This window comes from Strix uralensis, chromosome 15 (assembly GCF_047716275.1).
Source record: "Strix uralensis isolate ZFMK-TIS-50842 chromosome 15, bStrUra1, whole genome shotgun sequence".
Taxonomy (NCBI): domain Eukaryota; kingdom Metazoa; phylum Chordata; class Aves; order Strigiformes; family Strigidae; genus Strix; species Strix uralensis.
The window spans coordinates 15,696,516-15,720,601 of record NC_133986.1 but is presented as its reverse complement, the minus strand read 5'-3'; the positions used below and the strand labels follow the sequence as shown (position 1 = coordinate 15,720,601).

Sequence of the window (24,086 nt, the reverse complement as noted above, 5' to 3'; positions counted from 1 at the left end):
CGTGCTTGCCCTTAGAATCAGGGAGGAAGAGATGTTTGCCAAACACCTCTCAAAATCAGGCCACTTTTGACTTGGTGACTACAACAGGAATTTAGGAATCTTGCTTTAGGTGCTCCTGTTTCAGCTGCTTTACCAGTTATGTTTTAGAAACAGCTACCATAGGTGCCAGTCTTACCATAGCATTATCTTTCATTCACCCTACACTAGTCACAAATCTGATTATTTGTGGATTCTCAGAGGAACAGTCTATAGCGCAGATGGGATAATACCTGATTTGCCATTTGTACATAGGTCCCCCATTTTAACTGTAATGTAGATAATGCTTTTATATGAGCACTGAAGAAACTAAATATTCATTTTAGTGTGCTAGTACCATGAAAGATGTAGAAATAGCTGAATTGTAAATATTGTAAATCTTTCAAAAGATTGTCCAGAAATGACTGACCTTTTGTAAATCATATAAAACATGTTATTGACATTGAAAATTTTTCTCCAATGTTTTTATTTTTTACATTAGGCTTTCTTTACAAAATGTCAGCTACATACTAGGTTTTAGATTAGGTTCATTTAGCTTTACATTTCCGTGGGATATGGGAGGCAAAAAGCCTTTTTACCACTTTATCACTGTGGTTTTAGATAATTTGTCAAAAAGTACTAATTTATTCTAAAGTTCACGGAGACAATTAGAGGACTTTTTTTTTTTTGGAATTATATTTCTTTTTGAAAACTGGTTTCAGTACAGTGCACACAAGAGTGTAAGCAAAAAATGAAATACAGATTTGGTTATCTAAATTGATTGGAATAATTCCAATAACTCCTTGGAATTTTTAGCTTAAGCAGAAAGAGAATAAAACACATTCTGTTTGGTCAATCTATGCTTTCAAGATGCATTTTTTCATGTCTGAATTATTTACCTGCCACTACTTTTACTTTAGCACTTTATAGATAAAGATTTTGGCATACCCTGTAAACTGGAGAATACCACACAGTGTGTGTCTGTATCAGATATACTGTAACTGAGGAGACTTTTTTCCTGACCTAAAATGCTTGAGATCCTCCGCACCCTTGCCTCACCCAACACGGAAATATACTTACTGATTTATGTTCTAGGATTTTTAATATTAACACATCAAGCTGTGAGGGGGGAGGAGTAAGGTGTGAAAAAGTGTGAAGTTGCAGTTTAGTATTTTCCAGTCGTGAGAAAGATTTTTAAACCTCTTAAGGAAGCACATGACAAAATAGTCTGTCAGAAGTGCCAGCAGGTGTGACTCTGAAAAGAAATGCATTGTCCTAAAACTTGTAGGAATGGGGGGCTCCAGGGAGCGAGGCCCTGCATCGGCTGTGGCTGCCTCACTGCCAGAATGCAAGTCACTCTGCAGACACAACATGCCCCAAGATGAGCTTTGCACAGTTAGGTGATAGACTGATAAGCAGCTCGTTTTTTTGGAACCAAACTCAAAAGTCACTCTAGCCAGGGGTATTTTGCATTTGCAGATAGCTGTACATTGTTCCATACATTGGCTGTTTCCAATAACACATGTTGCTTTCTGATAACAAGTTACTGCTTTCAAGAGCAGGCCGTCTCTTTGTTGCTGTAATATCAATGAGAAGGCACTGGACTGCTGGTGCTTATAACCCATGTTATTTTGGGAAATAATGTTTTAGGCAAATGCAAATTTATTTTATACTTTTTGGTTTCAATTCTATGTAATATCCAGGTATGTTCATCCTGAGATGGGGATGCACAGCAGCAAAAGAAGGCATTGGAGAATAGTCTAGTTAGAAAAAGCTGGAGAGCAAAACCAATTTCCTGATTATCATTCAGCCTAGAAATATTTAGGCATCATTTAGAAATAAATAAAATTTAAATTTAAAAGTTTAAAATACATTTATTTGGAAAGAAACAGAAAATATTAACCATTTTCTCTGAAATAGATGTTAAAAGCAACTGACTGACATTCTTTTAGATACAGGCCTTCTTTAATTTGGACTGAAATGTATTTAAGATGGATGATATACATATGAGAAATCTAAGTAACAAAAAAAAATGATTTCAGTAGATGCAAGAATATGTTATATTTACTTTAATCTATAAACCTTTGTTGTCCATGCTGGTGCACCGATGAGTAAACAGATGTGTGTGTGTATGTGTCCATACATGTGCATTGCAGCAGAATGGAGCTGGTCAACCAGTTTGTCCTGAAGACTCCTGTGAAAGGATCTAATATGTTTTGACTTTTTTACACCATGCCTGAATTATGACTCTACTTTAATTTACCATCAGGATTTGAACAAGGTGCCTAACTACTTCTAGGTACCATGATTTGCTATTACACTAATGACAGGAATTACTAAAAATCTTTGCCGCCTTGCTGACCATTTAAAGTGCTTAATATTTCTAAGTGAACTCATGCTTTGAGGAGGTTTGTCCAGAAAAACATTTCAAAAAGCAGTTCAAAAGAACAGTGTGGAAATTTGCAAGTCAAACTATGATTTATAATATTATTTTTATAAGTAGCAACCGCAAAAATAATCGTGCTGCTGGAGCCAACAGCAGTGTTTTGAAAAGGTAGGATCTAATGTATGAGGTTATTGCATATGAATGGAGAGATATGTTATTGCAATGATATATTTTATTACTTGCTTCTGTTTTTATTAAGGATAATGAAAACCTTCTGCTTGGCCCTGTGAACAAAACTAATGTGACCTTTCATGTGACCCACCTGTTGTGCTTTCACAATCGATAATAGTTACCTCATGTTAGGGTGATCTGGAAAATAACAGTGTGCCAGCACCACTGAAAATAACATTTGTGTTTCTGTAGTTTGAATTTGTAGGCACCTCAGATATGAAATTATCAAGGAATTAAGGTAAATATAGGTTATCTAACAAAATGCTTAAAAGGCAAAATATTATTGTAAGAGCATTGTCTGTATTACTAGCAGATATGTTTTCAAAGGCATTCAGCTGCTGAATCATAGCTGTAAATTTGCAGAATTGGCTTAAAATCTGTGATTTTTCATAGTATCAAAGATGGTGGGAAAGTCCAGCAAGCTGTTTTGAAAGTTAGGAGAGTACACAAAGTAAAAAAGTCAGTATATATAGATACAAGTTTTCCCACTTATTAATTTAAAAAATTACATTTTTTTCCCCATTTCATGTAGTACATAGTATTTATTTATTTTGAGTGGAAAATCTTAAAAGGCTGAATTATTTCTAGACATTATTCTTCCAGTTGTATTTAGGTCTTGATTCTGGAAACAAACATTTAACATGAATAGTGCAATAATTTTCTAGGGGTGCCTGATGAACGCATTAGACTTGTATTGGGATGACTTCCAGGTTATGGGCATAACGATTTGCAGGATCAGGACCCTAATTTCAAAGAGGTTTTTGCATGTGGATTTGAAGTACATGTGCTACTGCAGAATTTGCTCGACAGACCAGAAGGGCTCTTTCCCTTTGGAGCCCTTATGGTTTATCTGGTCAATGGTTTGCAAGCTAAGAAGGATTTACACATTGGGTCAATGATCCATGAAATAAGGGGGATTTCCACAATGCCTGTCAGTGACAAGTTACAGTGTGGCCACACAGTATGCATTTTCAGAATTAATATGTATGCAGAAATATGTAACTGTATAAGTGATTATTATGTGATACTGTCTAATGATCAGGGAACTATATAAATAATGTATTATGTGTATTAGAGGGAACTTTGTCATTCCTCCATTTCTTTTGTTTGAATTGAAAAATGTGTGTGTACATTCTGTATTCTGTGCCAATAGTCTGTGTTGGTTGAATGTGCATCAACAACAATTAGACCCAGTTAACACAAGACGTCTCCCAGTACTACCCTTTCCCTCAAGTCATGTCAATAAATTTTTTCTCTTCTGACCAAGTAGATGTCCCAGGTACTGAAGATCAGCAGTTGGCTGGAGTTACAAAACAGGGTCAAATGTCCTTAAATGAAAGTGTTGTCTCACCAGCACCTCTGTGGTTAAGCCATGAGACTGTCAGTTTGAGTGCCTCCTGATGGCAACTGCTAAGTTATGACATGGGGAGAGAGGTATCCTACTAAGAAGGCAGAGCTTGATCAAAAGCCCCTTTGAAGTCAATAGAAAGATTCCTATTGACTTAAACAGGCTTTGGAATAAGCCCTTAATTATGAGGTGCTCAATCAGGCACATAATAAGCTTCTTATTGTCTAATTATGTACAATGGTAACTTTAGACCTATGACCCTTACGTAGGTTGGACCCCTTATCTTCCAAAAGCTCCATACTACAAACTGACCCACCAGCCAGAGCAACGTCTCAGGTCCTTTTCCTCAGTTTCTTCTCTTGCCTTAAGGGTCTAAACTGCAGTTCAGCTCTTCTGCTTTGAGTCTGCCAGTGGGCTCATACCTTGTGTACCCTATTATCCTACTGTAATGAAGAGGACAGGGACTGCACTGTACAGTAAACCTCAAATCTTGTCCATAAATCTGTCAAAGTTCTCAGGACTGGCAGCAGATTGAGCATTGCCATGCAGAAACCCTGTATGTCTGGATCTGATCTTTGTCAGTGTGCCCATTTCAACTGTACCAGCACAAAGTGTACACAGAACACTTTGATTTCAGTAAGACTTCTTTATTACAGAGGAGGCTAAAGAGGACAAATGGTGCAGCCTGGAGCTGCATTGTCTTTTGTAAAGAGTCTCCGCGGGAACATCATCCAGAGAGGTGAAATGGGCCTGTCTTGGTCTTCTCCCTCTTCTTCAGCCCATTTGTTGACTGCTTGGTATGTACAAGAAAGCCCCCAGGGGGTACCTTGCTGTGGAAGGCAAATGTCATTAAGAAAGGCAAATGATTCTTGCAGAAGACACTTGACAAGCAGAGTTTTACTACAGTTTACCTTGAGCAATATGTAAAGGATCACTGAGAATTCCTTGGAAATAAGAGTGTTAGCACTGGGATGAACAAGTTATTCTATGAAAAGACAGCTTATAGGGTGCCTCACACAGTTGTTTTTAAGTCACCTGGATTTCAGTATTCCTGGCTATTTTTTTGAGATTTCTCTTAAAAAAGATTTGCTGATGAGATAATTTAAGGCATGAACTGGCAGGCATGACATACTACAAAACCCCACAATCTATAGTAGGATATCTTACACCTGTTTTTCAGTAATGGTGTAGTTCTGTGACTTTATATTAGAATTTTCCATGACTGCTAGCAGTAGCGTTCTTAATCACACTGCTAAACAAGTATGAATTTACAGACAGCTTGGAAGAAGGGAACATACGAAACAATCCTTTCCACAAGGTTTTGATGGACATCTATTTGGTTATGTTCTTTCTGTCTATGAGGTTTGAGATTAGGGTCAGAAGAAACAGGGAATGCCGGAGATTTGTATTGTGCTTTTAACCTCTTTGCTTTTTGTCACTACTTGTTTTATCAAAATTAATTTAGATTCTGAGCTGCTTAGATTCTAAGCAATCTGTAGCAGGACTTATGTCTTAAATTTTTAGCAGACAACTCATTTTCACTCTGCCCTGTGTTTGGTTGTTCAAGGCCAAGTCACCCAAAAAGGCCTCATCTTTAAATGGTGAATGGGCAGGGATTTCTGACATTCTGGTATCTAGAAGATGTCTTTGTACCACTAGTGGGTTTTTTTGAATGCTGAAAAGACCTATATCTTTTATTTATCTTTGAAGTACTCACTACATATTGAAGATTATTAAAGAGGAGAGTGCAGATTGGCATTTTCACTTAGGACAGATAAGCAGCATTAGTTTTTATGCTTTGAAAAAATAATACTGATATTTGGTTAAAAAAAAAAAAGAAACCCACAGTGGTTTTCATATCCTGGAAATATTTCTGTCAGCCATTCATCTAACACGTGTTATTCTCTTCCCAGATCTTTTCCCTGTTGTGTCCTTATTGCAGCAATCATCAAAACCATTTGAAGAGTTTAATTTAGACTGAAATGATTCTCCATAGAATAAACAGAATATCTCACCTGTGAAGGATGATTACATTTTCTAAATTTGTTTTAAAAGGAAGGACCTTCATAATTCACAAGTGTTCTACTTGCAATTTTTATGGTGGAGAAATCTTGTATACTTTAGGTCTGAAAATAAAGCACTGCTGTACTTGAGTGCTATCAGCAATTTAATCTTTTGTATTATTGGCACTGAAAGAGTAAGGACCAGTGTTCTGATCTGAGCCATCACCTGGCCATATATTACTATTCTTTTACTGTGAAAATACCTTTTTCTGGTTATCTGAGTACTCGCGATGTGCTGTGTTAAATAAGGGCATTTCAGAGCTTGTTAACAAATTTTACATTAAAAGAGAATTATGATACAGATCTAGGTAGGACTAGATAAAACCAGGGATTCCTTGTGAAAGTATTAGCCTAGAGTTCTGATGCATATTCCGCATGGGCGGGTACTTCTCATCCACTTTTGCATACAGCTGAGACTATTGACTTGCTGTTTAAGCTACTTGGTTTTGGTGAGCAGTTCATTCAGGCACGTCACTTGCGCAAGTCTAGTTGAATGCATTTCAGGATGGAGAGTCAAATTCTTCACCTGCACACATTCTCACTCTCCCCAGCAGCAGCGCTGGTACAGATTTGCCTTGCAAATAAGAGTAAGCTTGCCAGGAACAGTGCAAATGAATTTCCATGGCAGTCATGGCAAGAACAGAATCAGAGGATGTACAGTGGTATGTCTCAACTCTCTCTTGCAGCCCCTACAGAAGTTGTATGACTTTGCTACCAAAGCTGTAGGTCCTCAGTGATGGCCTCTAATCAGGTCTGGCCCTACCAACCCTGTTACCCTTCCAGACCACCTCAAACTGGGTAGCGTACACAAACAGCTAATCCATTTATGCAGCAGCATCTGGCTAGTCCAGATGCCCAGTGAGAACAGGGTCTTTCAATAAGATTTTAGTTTCTCTGATTTGTTAAATACCTTATGCTCTCTCTGTGATTTAGATATCATGTTCCAAATATCTGTATCTGTGAAAAGATGTATTTCATATATTTTATGTCTGCCTGAATTTGTGAATTTCCATTCATTTTTTTTTGTAGGGTGAAAACCTTTGCTAAGGGCCTGAAACAGTCCAAATATTCTACTGTTGCTATTTCTTAGGCCTCTTACATAACCCAGCTGTTTTCTTTAGTGTTATTATCTTTTTTTTTTTTTTCTCTCTCTGTAAATGGTTATCTTTTTCTCTCTTTAAAGCTGTGTTAAAACTGCATACTTGAATTAATTTGCTATTGGTTGATTGTTCCTTATATCTCTTACCTAGCTTGGAAGTTCAGGGAATTTGTTCAGTTTCTTTCCAGCAGTGCGTAAGATATGAAATGACAACATTTTCAATGCAAAGTTAGTTGTGTGGGGTTTTGTTTTTAGGGTTACAGCTAAGACTCTGTAGAACCAGTTTTCAGCACCATCTTTAGGAAAATTAGGATCATCTCAAGATGGAGTCTTACAAAATTAGTGGCTACTTTAAGATCAGATTTACTTTACATACTTTTAAATACCTGCTGCGGTTTGGTACAGTTGTATATATTCTTATTTCAGCTTTCTTTTCATTGAAAGACTTGGCTATCTTTTTCTTTTGCATATTCAGGATTCTCTGCGTCCCTGCTTCTCTGCGTTGTCTGCCGCCTTTTCACAGGAACAGAGTTCTGTTCATCCTGTTATATTTGTTCTGTACTGAAAACAGTATCCAAAAGTCAGAGGGCAGTTTTGGATGCAGTAGTCTGGCCAAAAATATATTGGTGTGACAGGATTTCTGTTCATAAAAAGGGGGGAGTAAAAAAAGTTGGGGAGAAAAAAAAAGACAGCTTATAGATTCCCTTAGGATTTTAAAAGCTGAAGAAAGGTAAAAAGTCATGTTCTCATTTTTCTTGAATATCTCTCAATTCAGGAGTATTTCGTGTGTATCTGACTAGTTGTGAATGTAAATATATGTGTATAAACATGTTTTATTTTGAAGTTATATAGTCTGTTAGCTAAAATAATGCCCCCAAAAGCAGTTGGTCTGTCATAGACAACATAGCTCAGCTTTTATATCCTCTGTTCATCAAAATAAGCAATGAAAATTTCATTCTAACTGACAGGCAAGTAGCTAGAAAAATAAAGACTCATGCCCAGAGCATGAGCAATACAATAATTTGCTAAGACTAATATGGCTGGCTGTAACCTGGTCATATATGGATCAATTGATGATATTCTACATTAATTTATCACATGACTGATTTGCAGTTCTAAATCCCAGGAAAATATCTCCAATGAGTTTAGGGAAAAATAACATATTTTGTTCAATACAGACATTTTGCAGCCAGACAGTGATGGAAGTACTTCCTAATAAGTATATGGAAAGTTGAGAAACATGCAGGATTATTGTCAGACTTCAGCTTTTTTTATTTGAGATTTAGAAAAGGTATTATCCTCTCTCATATAATTTTGTATTATAATTAATTATTAGACAAGGAAGAACTTCATGTGCATTCAGAATTAAACAGACTAGAATAATTTTTGACCAGACCTGGAAAAAATTATCCTTCTGAGTTATACCAGAAGGATATCCTATGTTAAGGATTTATTTCTTTATTTTCCTGTTCCTTGCCATTAAATGGCAGGATGGTTTTAATTGTTTAAAGGAGAGGGGAGTGTGGACACTTCTGGAGTGTCAGCTTCTGTACCTAAGCCTCACTGGCTTACCGAGCTTTTCCAGTTCACTGATGCAAGTGCAAGCATCGGATGGTTCATATACAGCTCTAATTCCAGTTTATTTGGCAGTTATTTCTTCAATGGCCTGATTTTACATATGATTAGTGTTTAATTCTTAAATCACAACATAAACTGTGTGTATTATATTACTATAAAAGTATGTTAATGCATAGGATATGATTAACTCAAAGTGTGAGTTCTGTTTTTCCTGGTACACCAGTGTGCAACCACTGTGGCTTCTGTGGGAACTCCTAGTTTACAGCTGAAGACAGAATTCATCCTGAAGCAAAAAAAAAAAGTGATGCAGATTTTTGGGATGCGACAAGAATAACATTACAAGATATATAACTATAGCAAGGCATAACAAGAAAATTATGTTTCTGTGAAAAGCAGACTGCAGTTATTTCTGGGCTGATCCTACTTTCTGATTCACAGTTGTGAAGGCCAAAACATATAGAAATGCATATATTTGTGCATGGGGAGGACTTGGGAAATAGCGCTGAGTCCTGTTCTCATTTGTGTAGGTAAGAATAGGGCCAGACAATATATCTTGCTCTGTTTATATCTACCAACTTCTTACTTTCATTAGAGCGCAATTGTAGAAACAACCATGTGCGGAGCTCATGACTAGCTCATATGCTGTGCAAAAACTGTCCGTTTGTCAGAGCTGGCGAGTCAGTCTTAACGTGCTCAAGGAATTTAGGTCTACTACTATCTCATGTCATTGCTTGTACAGAATTTGCATCAAAAATATGCCAGAATGTATCACTTTTAGAAATGTTAAACGTCTAGTTTGATTAGAAAAGGTAAAGCAAGGACCCATAATACATGGATTTATAGTTCTTTTTAAAAGCCAGATGGAGATGTTAGGATGACTCTTTTTTAATGTAGACATTAGACCTAATTACTTTGTCTCATAGCAAATGAGACTCCACTGTTTCTGTGAAGTTAACGTGTAATAAAACTGAAGTAACACATCAGTGAATCTTCTCTGTTGTGTTTGGCCTTTTCTAGATGCTGTGAAATTTAAACCAAAATATTAATTCCACTGGCCTGAAAGCACCAACATCTTTCCATGTGAAAGTTTTTCTGATGTTATAGCAGTTGCTCAAGATTCTAAGGTGTAAGTTTAATGATTTCTCTCTTAATTGTTATACATTTTAATTTGATTGTATCTTTTCGGGATGGTGTCTTATCATCACATTATGGTTGTTACATGTCACCACGATGACAGTAGTTGAAATAACAGAGACACCCATAATGCTTTTGTAAGGTGGCAGTAATCTGGTTATCCTCACTGAAAGTAAATACTTCTGTTGTTTTCACTTGTTGATAGAGACTTTAGAAAGTCATGCCGATGCTCAAAAAATATGAGAATATGACTTGATAACAATTTGCTACTTGTTACAATATTGTTAGCTATGATAAAATTAAAGGGAAAAAATCTGCAGGAAAGAAATAAACTGTATTTGTTTTTTAAATCTCTGATGGTAGGAAATCTGCTTTGAGATCCTGTATAAAAATAAGGATGTAATGCGCAGTTTGTTTTTGCCAACAGAGGAGATACATACTCTTTGGAGTGTCACCCAATGAGAATGACACTCTGTGTAGTCAAATGTTTATTTACTTGCTCATATATTACATTTTGTCTGTCTGACGGCTTGCCTAATAAGGATGATTCCTCAGATTGCCATATGCACTCACAGATCTCTTCACCAAATTGACTGTTTCTAATTTCTCACTTTCATTAGTTCCACTGCCTTTTACTATTGTGCAGATATATTTTTGTATGATTACATACTTTATCCATCTCTTCTTTGCATCTTACTATTATAATTTCATTAGAATTGTTTCTTCAGAATGTTGTTTTGTTGAGGAACTAACCTTTGTTGCTTGTAATAATAGCTTGTTTAATTTCCATCCAAATTTCTTATATAAGTTACTAATTTTTTGATAAAATTTTGTTCAGTTCTCCATGTCTACAATTATGTAATCTGTTATTCTTTCACTGTGTCAGTCCAATTTATATCTATGAAAATTTTGATGGGTGCAAATCCATGTCCTGGTAGGATCATTTTGATTTGAGAGCCTGTGTTTTCTAGTTTATATATTATTGTGGTACTTTAAATGTTTCCATGCCATATGGAGTGCAGCAGCTTATTTGTTTACTGTGGAACTTGTAGTTGTCATTTGGGATATATTTTCTATGCTGTGCTATTTTTAAAAATATTTGCCTGTTGTTTTTTTTAATATATTTTAACTAATTTCAGAGAAGTTGACCCATTTTGACACCAACCAGACTACCACTATGTACGTTTAATAAGTAGGAGTCTTTGAGAGAAATATTTTCTTCCACCTAGGATAATATATAAAGTAAATTCCTTAGAGTATATGTTCCAATAGAACAAATTTGCATAATTTTCTGTCCTTGAATATGTGATGCTTGTAGGTGAGGGACATTAAATGTAGATCTATCCTCAGAATTCCCCAAAGTAACTGAAATCTCTAGATTTGAGAATTATTGGTCATCACTTGAGCTCTCTGATTTTTTTCGTGCTACCCATACTGTCCTGAGAAAGCTGAGAATAACATCATTACTGCATAGACATTTTCACTTTTTGTCACAAATTTTATTGGCAGAGATGAGTGAAATAAGTGAATTAAAGGCAATGTGAAAGAGAGACTTATTAATGTTCTTGGAAGTATGTTCAATGATTCCATCATGTTTTCTTTATGTAGCTCTTGAAAACTAGGAGCCAAAAAGAAGCCTAGTATCATTCAAGAGTAGTCTGTATTCCTGTCTTCTCCCTTTGTTTTTCAGACTTCCCTACATTTAGAGCTGTGCTCATATTGTTACTGTATGTGCAGGCACTGAAAAAAATGTGGTGGGAGAGTCTGATGCGAAATATTCTTGATATTGTTCTTCAGAGTATTATTGTGAAATGACTTTGGTTCCTTTCAGTTCCAGTAGTTTTATTTCTGGTAGATCATTAGTTTGATTTCAGAGCCAGACATCTTAAAAGAAACTGGGCCTCAAAGTAGAGGCAATTTGCTTTACCCCTAATCTGTTAGATAGTGCTCTGAGTCATCAATATAGAGGAAACATAGAGTAACAAAACTGGTAAGAGGTATTTTGTATGTGAAGGTGAGGACATTAGCTGAATGTGAAGATGTTCCTTCTTTCTATTCTGGTAGGACTTCCTAGGATAGAAGTCAAACTCTGGTGTGTTGAAATTTCCTTTTGAGGCCGTGCTTTGGCAAGATGCTGTCTTGTTGCTTATAAAATGACTGAAGTGTCTACCAAATGCAAGTGCCAAGTCAAAATATGTTCTGTATTTTGGTAATTGTGCAGAAAGAACACCAGATGGTTCTGATGATGAAGCGCTTTGGGTGGGATCACCAAGTTTTAATAGATGGCAAACTCCAAGGGCTTAATTATCGATCTCTCTAGCAGCATACTTTTTATCAGAGTGGACAAGTTATTTTCAGACACAGAAAAGAACCGTACATTTCTTTGCATGCAGCTGCATAAAACCCACTTAGCTTCTCTGTAGGAGTATCTGAAACTCAGAATACTTGGGCCTAATAGAAAGGGTGCCAAATTATGCTTCCAAAGTGGAAAAACTATATTATGAACAATACTGGTTTTGTTCAAGTAGCTTGATATTTTCCCATCATGCTCAGTTTTCACAGTGTGCTGTTAATATATAATTCTCCTACAATATGAATATATCTCAAATTTTGGGTTCAGGTACATAACGATGATATTTGTTTTCCACATCTAGTCTGAGGTGGCTCTTTCAGAAGATTTTCCCATCAGAGGAATTTGGACAGGCCACATTTAGAGAGTAGAGGAACTAAACAATTAAATAGCAGGTCACACGGCACATTTTATAACTCCTGCAATGTTTCTTGATTTCATAAAGTCCATACAAGTTTGAAGTGTTGATTGATTTGCTTCTGCAATGTTAAGATTTTTCAATTTTAATACGTTCCAGCCAGCCCTAATAACAGCATAGCAATAATTTGTGTGCTGTAATCACAGAGGTCTTTGTATGTATTTGAATGAAGTGTTCTGCATATGATCTTTTTTTCTTGCATTTTATGATATGTTTGCTAAATCCTAGTGATGTGAGAAAACCTAGTGATGTTAGTATTTGCTTCCAGTTTTTACACAAGAATAGTATTACCCTTGTCTGAAACTCTAGTTGTTATTGTCATTGAAATAATTGAAAGTTTCACCATTGACTGTGGTGTGATTATAGGGTCAGCTTGTTGAAATACATCTTGGATGAGGCATAGCTGAGATAATGAGGCCAAGTATAGCTATCACTTGTATCGTGCAAGTTCTTTGACTTCTGTAGGATTGGACTGGTGCAGCTGTGAAATGCTGTGAAATTTGAGTTTTATAAAATGCGAGAATCCTGCTTCTTATGTTGCCACATAACAGTGAACAAAACCAGAAGGGCCTAATTGGTTATGTTTTCAGACCCTCTTACTGTGTCTGCAGGAGCCAGATTTTAAAGATTGTTGGGACTTGCTGTAGAGCACAGCTGCTTCTCCAGGTAGGGAGAGGTATCAAGAAGAGTATCATATATGATTGATGGGAGACTCCCTTGTTGGCATTGAGCCACTCTGTAAATTTTTTTATATAATTATCTCTTAATTTTTGTACATGCACTTAAGCAACTTGTGATTAGTTCATCTTAAAATCGGAGTCAGCATGCTTACAGAGAGGATTCATCTGACTTCTAAGAGTAATGTATTTTTTATACTTATAACTTTTAAAATGTTTTAGTATTTTTACTGATTTTTGCAGAGCTCTGCATGGCTGAGACTAGGATTCTGCTGTCTCTGATCTTATTGACTAGAATCTTATTCCCTGATTTTTCAAGGAGGTGACTTGCTATTAAGGTGTTGCTTAATTACACAAATGACCCCAGTACAGGGTGTCAGTATCAGAAATGTGTGTTGCTTGATCTCCCTCCTAGATCCTCACATTAGGGTTTGAAAGTTCCACAAACTTGGTGTTGGCACTCAGGACAGAGGAAAATATAATCCAACTTTAGTATTTTTAAATATTTATTGTCTTGAAAGGTACTTTAAAATTTCATCTGGAAACATTATCTAGGTGCACAATATATGTTTGTGATGATTAATAATAGTAGTGTCTGACTTTGCAGTGAATTATCAGGTATGGATAGTTCAGCCAAGTTCTGAAAATTTCTAAGAGATTCGTTACCCCATTGGGGTGACAGAATAAAGAGCAGAATCCTCGATCCATTAAAATCATTGTTGTCCTGTGATGAATCAAGTACAGCCAGGTTTTAATCCTGCGTTCCAAAAATAGCCATGCCTTCCTGTGAGTTCAGGGGAGTCCCTAGGGTTTGGTATTTTTCTTTGAGGGACCATATTTATTCACACTGAATAGTGTGTCTGCTGATATTTAAAAAATGCATGTCCTCTTAGAACTGTACACTTTTAAGACCCTTTATGGCAATTTACACAGCACTGAGAACAATGGGATCTTGAACATAGCTGTGACCTGCAGTACCTCCCTAATGTCTCTAGTTGGAAAGAAAGTGGATTAAGTTATTTGCAAGCAAAGAGTAGTTATCAATAAAATAACTGAAACTATAAACATGATCATTTGAACTCTAACTAACATTTTACAGTTTCTTAAATGAGGAAAGAGAAGAATAAGGATTAAAAACTTTGTCATGTAGGAAAGATCTTCTGTGAATATGATTTTGGTTCTTGAAGGTGGCATTGGCTAAGATTTTAAACATTTTCTTTTTCCTTGATTTCCCAGAAACTTTTCTTATAAGTTTACTTATAAATAAATAATTAACTTTGCACTGTGTTCCAAAGTGTGCGTATGCCAGAAAAAGAGGGGAGGGTCACGTGGGAAAAGAGAAATTTCTAGCTCAAAGAAGTAAAGTATGTCTAGTTAAAGTAAAATAGAGGAATTAGAAAATTTTACAAAAAAAAAAAAGGAAAAAAACCCTCAACCTACATACTTTATAGTTGCCAGGGAGTAGTTATAACTTGTGCTCTAATGATTTCTGATGGATGGTGCTGTTATGTTCACTCTGGTGTTCGTTAAAAAGCAAATGGAGAAAACACCACCCTAAAATTCCACAGCAATAGCTGCTTCATTTAGCACAAGAGAGAAACATATTTGAAGCACTTCCTAAAGAACTTTCTTTTTAAAGAAAGATAAGTTATTCCCTGTATATTTTTCTTTTCTCCTTAATTTTCTTTTGTTTAGTTAAACCAGGGATAAGATCTTGTAATGAGACATGTCAGGCTGATGAGTTAATTTGGTGAAACTTTCAGGTTTGCTATCCAGATTAATGCCAACTTCTTGATTGTGTGATTTTTTTATTTTTATTTTTTATTTTTTAAGATCAGCATTCCATTTACATTTTTGAAATATCATATGCAAAGCACCTAGTAGCCACCCCTCTAGCTGTCAGCTTTCCATTGCTGCTTGACAGTATCATGCTGAGGGCAGGTGCAGATAGCCTGAGGCTCCTAGATGTTGAGCAATGCTAGTAAATGCCTGGAGGTAGGGTTTTATATGACTGCCTAAAGAGGCAGGGAATCATTTTCAGCATGTGAAAAACAGAACCCTTCCCCCAAACTTGCCTTTAAATTTGTAGGTTAGGACAGTCCGTCCTAAAGTGCAGGGCACCTCTGACTCCAGGATCAACAGTTTACTAGTATGTGATCTCTATACACAGTACAAAAACCAGGCTATGAACATAAGACATCTTTATGGACTGATAGGAAGTAGTGCTTTAGTATTGTAGCCTGCTTGACTGTTAGTACCCATGACTGGGCTTAACGTAAATTGGAGTTAGGGGTCATTGTATCATTTATTTGATGGGCAGTATTGTCTGCAAGGATTTCTGTCTATGGTGAACATATTTCAGTTCTGGTTTCAAAATATCTTGCAGAGGTCAACGTTGCAGAAAAAATAGGAAATCAAAATCTTTAGATGATAGGCAACAAGAACAAGTATTGTTCAAAATCACAAACAAGATTTTGACAGAGATGTTATAGGTGACAATCAGAAGAAATTAGGGCTTCACCTGGTTAAGTCTCCAAAGCCTGAATTCTTATCAGACTGATAGCTTTACCACTGAAGGTAAATTTCTGTTTCAAGGTGTATTCTTTCCTTAGTTAAACATAATTATTTGCTTGCTTTTTTAACTAATGAAGTAGTCGTGCTTTAGGGGAGACTGAAAGGAGGCTGAGAGGTTTTTATTTTGAGGTCTGGGCAAGGTAATGTGGTTCATATTTCTTCATGTGATTTATTTGTCCATCAGGTGAGAGTTAATTATCTTCAGGACTGTTGATTGTAGATAATCACAAATAGAATGGTCCTTTGGGCAGAATACAAAGCTATACCCTGCTGGTAGAACTCTGTGTCACATACTTGGGGAACCATTTTCTGACAGAGGATACATATATAAGATGGGATTCTAACTGACTGAACTTTTCCTTGAAGAAAGAAGTTTTATTTACTTATGATTCTTGTAAAGTGAAATTAAAATGAGAGCACCTGGACCTCCTTTTGTCTGGCTATAGTGTCAGGAGAAACGAATTTCAAAAATCAGAGCTGAGAGGTGAAGTTAGTATATGAGGTCTTTTTTTTTTTTTTTTTTTAAGAAAGACTTCAGCTATAATTATTATGTTTCAGGGATTCAGGGGGAAAAAAAAAAAAAACACAACAAGATATGTAGTAAGGAGGTTTTGTCCCTCAGGGAATCCAGAGAAGTAGACCTGAAGGCAGACATTCTTAAGGCCTTCTAATTGATCTTTATGTCCTACTTAACTAGCTTTGCAAATCTGAGCTTCAGTAATATGGTACTCTCCAAAACAGAACCCCAATATTTCGTCTGGATTAACACTAATTTCAATGGGAAGAAATGGCACACTTATACTGTAATATTACAAAATAGATTTGTCAGAAAAAATGTGAGTTTGTATACAGCTGACTTAGCTCCTGGCCATTTGGCTCACAACCTGCTTACATTAAATTCTGAAGGTAAAGGTACAATGTTTTATTTTTCTTCTTTTTTTTTTTTTTTAATCAAAACTACCAATCTCTATTTTTTTGTTGTGTGAGCGCACTGCAGTTCTGACAGGTTGAATCTCCAATTCTCAGGGAACTTTCAAATCCAAGTGCTATATGGTATATTTATGCTGGAATTTTAAATATGGTAATGTGATCCCATGCACTAGTATTGTTGTTGATAGCTCTAAAATATGAGCTAGATGTTTCAGCTCTCTTACCATTTGTAGCTCTTGGAAATAATGGTAAAACTGGGCTTTCACAATTAACACTTCTCCCCCCTCCCCCATATATATCTCTTTGCTTGAGGGCTTTAGTTTCCTGTTTAAGAGGTTTCTTGTTACTACTCCAAGTCTTGCCAATGCATACGTAGGTGTTACACTATCAAAAACTGTACCAAAGAGTTTGCATCTGGTAAATGTAGCCCAGGTACAGTTTAGTAGGTGTTCAAGTCAAAGTCCAGTGAAAGAACCTGATGAAGATGTGTCCTAAACCCTTTCCGTGGTCTGCGTGCAACAGCTTCAGACTTTGAGCGGTGATGTACAATGACTCAAAGCCTCCCATGTCGTTCAGCTGTTCCCAGATCTACGTAATTCTTGATGCTTTGTCTAGTGAGGAAAATACAGTCACACATTTTGTTTTTATTTTTCTTTCCAAAAAGAGCATTTATTTGCTGAGAGGAGGTCAGCAATTTTAGATAAAATATAAAAAAATATATAGATAATATATAAAAAAAAATTGGGGATAAAATGAATATGTACCTGTAAATATAGATAGTTGATTTGAATCACAGATCAATGTGATTCCATTCTGTTGTGTAATTGAATTTCAGTTTAGTCCAATCCAGAGCTCATGAAGCTCATTAAAGAGTCTTAACTGCGTGCTAAATTACAGTTTGAATAACATTTTACACTTTTTATACTGTCCTTTCCAGTCATATGACTGAACTGAGAGAACATACCCTCTTTTAAGGTAAGCCAATTCTTCAGTAAAATTACTTTAAACATTGGTCTGAATATGAAAGAGCAGGGAACACCTGACACATGTTACGTATTCAAAAGATAGAGAGCCAAATCTTACTAACAGTATTGTTAATTTTAATACAATTTGTCAAGAAAAAGTATATCACTGTGTTAGGCTAACACCTCCTGGTATGTGTGTTGTTCTTCTTGCATAATACAATTATTACATAATGATAATATTCTATAATAAACAAAAACATTGTTATTATGTTGTGTTAAAGTTGTACCCAGAGAACCCTTGTGAGATTGTATTACAGTAGTGCCCTGAGACCCTGTTACGGTTGCAAGCCACTGTACACACATAGGAAGATATTAAAAAGCTATCATTCCAAACAGAGAAAGTACAGTTGAGGCACAGAGAGAGAGAAGAGAAAAAAATTGCCAAATATTATAACCCAGGTCAGTGCCAGAGCTGCCATATTGGTCTTTGTGCGTTTGATTTCTGTGGTTGTTTGACAAATGTGAGTCTCTGAAGAGTGACCCTGGATGCCATTTGCAAGCCATGTCCTCTGCATGCTGCTGCTTCTCTAGGTGTAGAAAGTAACTTTCCAAGTGCTGTTTGTATTTGCTGCAAAACTCTCTCTGTATTTGATATATCCCTCTAACAGTACCACATATTGGAAGTTTTTCTGGTATTTGGAACACCAGTCATAGCAGTCATACTTCCTTGGGCTTGTAATGCTGTAACTTTTCATTCTGGGCTTAATTTGCGTTGTAGCCCCTTCAGCGTATGGATCCGTACATGTAAACGCTGCAGCAACATACACGGTTTGAAAGCTTTCTCTGTTTTCTTTAATTCAATCATATTGATTAGGAATGACCCAGCCTGTGGCTATTAAAATGGCATGTAGCCCACAAGAAGTTCAGAAGTGTTTTTTATGTCATAGCTACATCATGTGAGTGGCAGTGGGCTGGAGCAGGAACTGCTGGGAAATCTGAGTCCCTTGATGTGAGAGCAGGGAACCAGCAGCACTTACCAGCCTACCCTGGGCCACTGAGGAGGCTTTTGCTATCTCTAACCCATGAGTTACAATTGGAGTTCCTCCTCTCCCTTCAGCCTTCCAAGCAGTGTGGTGTATGTCTTGTGGTTCTTATCTGCTTGAAGGTATGAGTACAGAGCTTATCAGATCTGGAATGCTAACCCTCTTCCTTTTATATGAAAGAATAAATACATATTTAGGTATTTCTTTCATCTGCACAGTGAATTAGGCGTTTTTGGTGTTTTCAAGTGTAATTTTAGTGGCAGGTGTAATAATACATTTAAATTAGTTGTTGGACATGTGCCGTACTTTTTTCATCAAAATCCTTTTTAGTCTTAACCTGATGCTATGCTATGAAGTGATACAGCCAAAAGACCTTAATTTTGTATTCTGTGCTCAGGTCCTGTAGTGATTGGATGCTTTATAGATATGCAGGCACACAGCAGAGAAACCTTCACGAGCTGCCTGTTGAAGACATAATGCAATTTTGTGAATGCATGCGCCTTTACAGAAGAGATCATAAGGAGCTCTTACCGTCAGTTATATAATGTAATGCTGCCAGATGATGTGCCACTATGGAGTGATACCCTTCTGGGAAAGACAGGGAACAACTGTCTTGTGAACCCCGCTGTGGGGTTTGGCAAAAGTGGTGATGCTTATGGGGTTCCTTTTTTTTAAAGAAGTAGTTTACAGAAACACCATCTATTGTACGCATATGTCGACATGCTTTTTGTAGGCAGATGTGAGGTTGCTTTAAACTGGAAGTCATGTAGTTTACGTAAGTGCTAACCATAGCTAAACGGGATTAGAGTGGGTTTGTGGCCAGTCATCTCCAAGTGTGGGCAGAGTGAGCTCACATCTCCCTGCAAAACTCTGTGGAGATGTATCCTATTTTAGGTATTTTTTTGAGCCTTGTTTCTGTAATAACGACATCACAGCTTCTGGTATGTAGAATTGTAAAGCATCACTGTTACAGAAGAAAGAAATAGTAGCTCCTTTTTGTGATTAAGGAACTAAGAAGTGCAGAGAAACTTTTGCTGAAGGTTGAGCAGAAAATCTATAGCAAAGGCAGCAACCGAGTACAGAGCTTTGGAGACCAATTTTTACATTGTATGCACAGTCATTCTTACCTTACTGTGATGCAACATGTGTTTTAAAATGACCGCTTGCCTAACAGGTGGTATGCTCTGATTCCTCCTTTGATAGATCATTTGGCTGCAATCTACAGAGTACAAAAATCCAAATGAGGATCGTTGCAGAGGGACTATTCTAAAATGAAAAGCATTAGAAAAATAACATTGTGGTTGTTTTGGTTTGGTTGGGGTTTTGCTTGTTTGTTTGTTTTATGCTAATGCATGGAACCAAAGAGAATAAACAGTTTAAGAAACAAGACAGCAAAGACAGTAAAATACAATCCTGGGCCCTTGAAGAGAAGTGACACAAAGGGAAGATAACAGGAATTTCCTTGTCTTTTTTTGTAGAAAGTCTCATCTATAGTGGTTAATTACTGTGTTTACTTTGTTGTTTCAAAATGATAAATAAAGTTTTCTGTGTGTAAGTAAAACATTCTTCATTGAATCATCTTGAAACTGTACCCTGTACCTGAATTAAGTAAGATTTTTAGAAATCCAACTCAAAGGATTTAATCATAATCAGCCTACTGCCTCCTTCATTTTTGTGATTGTGGCTAGAGACTTACAGGTCATTAATGTTGTTTTAGTTGTGAAATTTTGCACATTGCAGGGTGTGAAATTGCTATGTGATTCAGGCCCTAAATGTATAGCTTCATTTCTGTATTATTCCTTTTTCTCATTTCACATCATGCTATAATTCTGAAACTAGCTTTTTAACAGTTGTTGAATGGTACATATTTTAGTCCCAGCACCCCACAATGATAGGCCACATTCTCAAATGATATAACATGATGCTGTGCTTTTTACTAAGTAACTGCTTCCATTTTTAACTTGCAGGCTTCCTTCATGCTCAGTGATAACTGTGCACAGAAAATACAGACTACCTGTAGAGGATCTATCTTAGAAGAATCAGATTTTAATTAAAGATTTTATAAAATGAGTTTTTTTTTTTTCTGCTTTCCAAAAGTGGTGAAATCTTATGTTCTGAAAAGTAAAACCTCTTGAAATTATTCACACTGATGGTATTTGGGCAAAAAGAGGACTATTTTATAAGTGACATTGGCTATTTATGGAATTTTCTTTGGTTCATAACACGTAGGGTATACAACATCCCACAGTGGTTTAGTGCTGTACACAATCTGTTTTGTGTCCAGCGTTCTCCTGGTGTCAATATCCATTTGCAAGACAAGCAAAAGCTTAGGTTTTTGAAAAATGAGTTCTTTTGGAAGATTCTGTGAAATTGTTGGATGACTGTACGTTATTCTTAGTCAAGTCAATGAGAGATGGTTAACTTTATTAACACTTTTATTTAACTTTATTAACTCTCTTAAGCCGGGCCTGTGACTTTTTGGTTCACAGAAATGATCTTGGTCTTATTTCATGTTACCTGATGTTAGGACACCTTTTCCTGTTTGAAAAAAACACCCCAAACAAACAAACAAACAGTCAAACCCATGAAAACTGCTATGTTTGCTTTTGAGCAAACCTTTTAATTTAAAATGTAACCTTTTTATGGTTTTCTAAAATGGAACTTTTGAGGCAAACAAGGAGATAATAAACTTCTGCTATTTTCATTGAAAGCGGATTGTCTCAATCCTTAGATCTTTTGTAAATCCCTGTCTTTGTGGTTTCTTGTTTTCATGGTGTTGTCAGTTTCTATTGTCTGGGTTTTTTATTCTGCTTTCCAAGACTTGGGAGTCCATGGTGTGTTACCTCTGGGTGTTTTCAACAGCAAGTGTCAGAGAAGTATAGCCAGTCAATTCATATAGATCTGCTATATGGCATCTGCTTTTGCCTCAGTTCCCCAACCTTGCAGCCATGCTTCAGCTCGAAAGTTGAAATGCTGATTAGTACCAGAGCACTGGAGTCACCAGTACACAGATTTAAGTCTTTACACTGTAGTTTTCCTCTGCCATCAAAAGTTTTGGCATTTTAACAGAGTGGTAGAACAGAAAGTCATCTATAGTACAGGAAAAAGAAATGATAACCTTTTTCGTTTGGTTCATGTTATACGCCAATTTAAATATGAAACATCTTTTGGCAAAGGTACCTGAAATTAGAGCATAAATTGCTCTTACAACATTATTTTTCCCCTTACATAGTGGGACTGGGAAAGCCAGTCTTTGATAAGGATGCTAGCAACTTTACAAAACAGCATCTTAAATACCTGCAGAAATTGCACATATTGAGAATGTTTTGAGAGCATTTCGACCACAAAATATCTGAGTGAAGTTTCTGGTGGGACTTGTACAAATTAAATCCACAGAATACTTTGAAGAAAACATTCTTGTATATGTTTATGCAACAACTATTCACCTGTGTAGTCACCTGGAGTTCAACTTGAGACATCTAAAGTGAAAGTGTAAATGGTTTAAGCTAATAGAATAAGGGCTAGACTTCTGAAAGGGTTGGGTCTTTCTTCTCAACATCAGTGGGAGTTGGCCTCCCAAACACCTTTAAAAACAGGATACAAGCCTTTTATTGATAAAAGAGACAGGTATAAATATCTACATGGAACAACTACTGACCTGTATAGTATTAGTCCTTGGTCTATTTTATTTATGTAATAAATTTATATTTAATTATAAGATACACCTGATAGAAATTGTGTATTAAACTTTATGATGTTAGTGTTTGATGGACAGAGGGTCTTCTACATGGATAAGAAAATAGTTATATTTTTTAGTTTAAGAAAAATTCCCTGGAAAGCTTAAAAAAAAAAGTAATGTAAGGCTATAGAATATAGGACTACAGGTGTAAAAGAGGAAAAAAAATAGCAACTACTTCATCTAATTAGGTCACGAAGTTTACTTCTGTTATTTCTGTGTGTTAGCTATACTGTCTACCTTTTGAGCAAGGAACTGTGCAAGGTAAAATGAGTCAAGGCAGTAAGAAACAGGTATAATTTTCTTCACTATAAACCCCAGGTACCTCATACTTGAATTTTCACTGTGAATAACTATTTCTGGTCAATTAGATTGTTTTCAGCATTTTACTTATACTCTGGTTGTGTTGGTAGACTACTGCTATTACTGAACACTTACTTGATGCACTATTTTATTAAATTTACTAAGGGAATGTGGTTGAAGGAAAAGTCAGTTTTGTATGATGTACTAAATACAACAGTCTAGCTCAGATGAGTCCATGTTTTTGTTTTTTTCCACCCTGACCACCTATGTAATGGATAAGCCTGCAGCTGACTCCTAGTTCTGAGGTGTTATTGAAGCAACAAGCCTTCATTTGCTCAGGATCACTGGGTATGGTTAGCCCCGTTCTGCCTTCTCCCTCACTTGCACTGTTGCTGTAAGAATCAAGGCTTCACATGCATATTATTCTACAGGATTTTTTACCAAACGGAACTATTTTTCCTGATAGATTAACAGAGTGCTAAAGCTAAATTTAAAATTTTGTGTATTTAACCTTTCCCCCTAATTGCTTGCCCAGAATAAAGGTTTGGTGCTTTGTTCCTAAATTCTCTACATGAGGTGGTGTGCATTAAAGTGTATTTATATTCTTTCAGATTAATTAACTGTGACCTTATGAACCACTGTCCTTGTTTAATTGGTGGCTCCAAAGCACACTAATGGCATAAATCAGCTGATAATGAGATTCAGACTTGCTTTTAAAATATATAATAACACTGCATTGATATAGGAAATGAGATTTGTTGACTCTCTGTTGGTACGGCAGGAGAGAAGACACAATTAAATGTGTACTTTCAGGATGGGGGAGGGCTTGGTTGGAATGAATAATATGCACTTCAGGGTGGGTGTATGAAATAAGGAGGATATTCTACATCAAGATAAGTTTGGTATTCTCTCCTTGTCTCTAGGCAATGTGCAGTACTGGCTGGTGCACTTTAGGATACAGAAATGTTGTGGGAAGGTGTTTCTTAAAGATTACTGGAGGCTAACAAAAATGATGATTTCATCTTAAATATAGTTACATGTTTTTAAACTGAGCTTACACCCACTGTTTTATGAACTGCAAATTAATCAGATAGCTCCCAGAGAACAAAAAGGTTTTGACCTAAACTAGTTGCCCAGGCTCCATTACTATTTTCAGTTTAATGTTACCCATATCCATCCTCACATTTTGGAAAGAAAACAAGGGCTGTGCAACAAAGTTTCTTTGTTTTCATAAGA

At 36.3% G+C, this 24,086-nt stretch overlaps 1 protein-coding gene across 1 annotated transcript in view; it reads left to right on the top strand.

The window, feature by feature from the left end:
- Positions 1-24,086, top strand: part of SOX6 (SRY-box transcription factor 6) — a 375,192-nt gene that overhangs the window by 27,397 nt on the left and 323,709 nt on the right. The window lies entirely within an intron of this gene.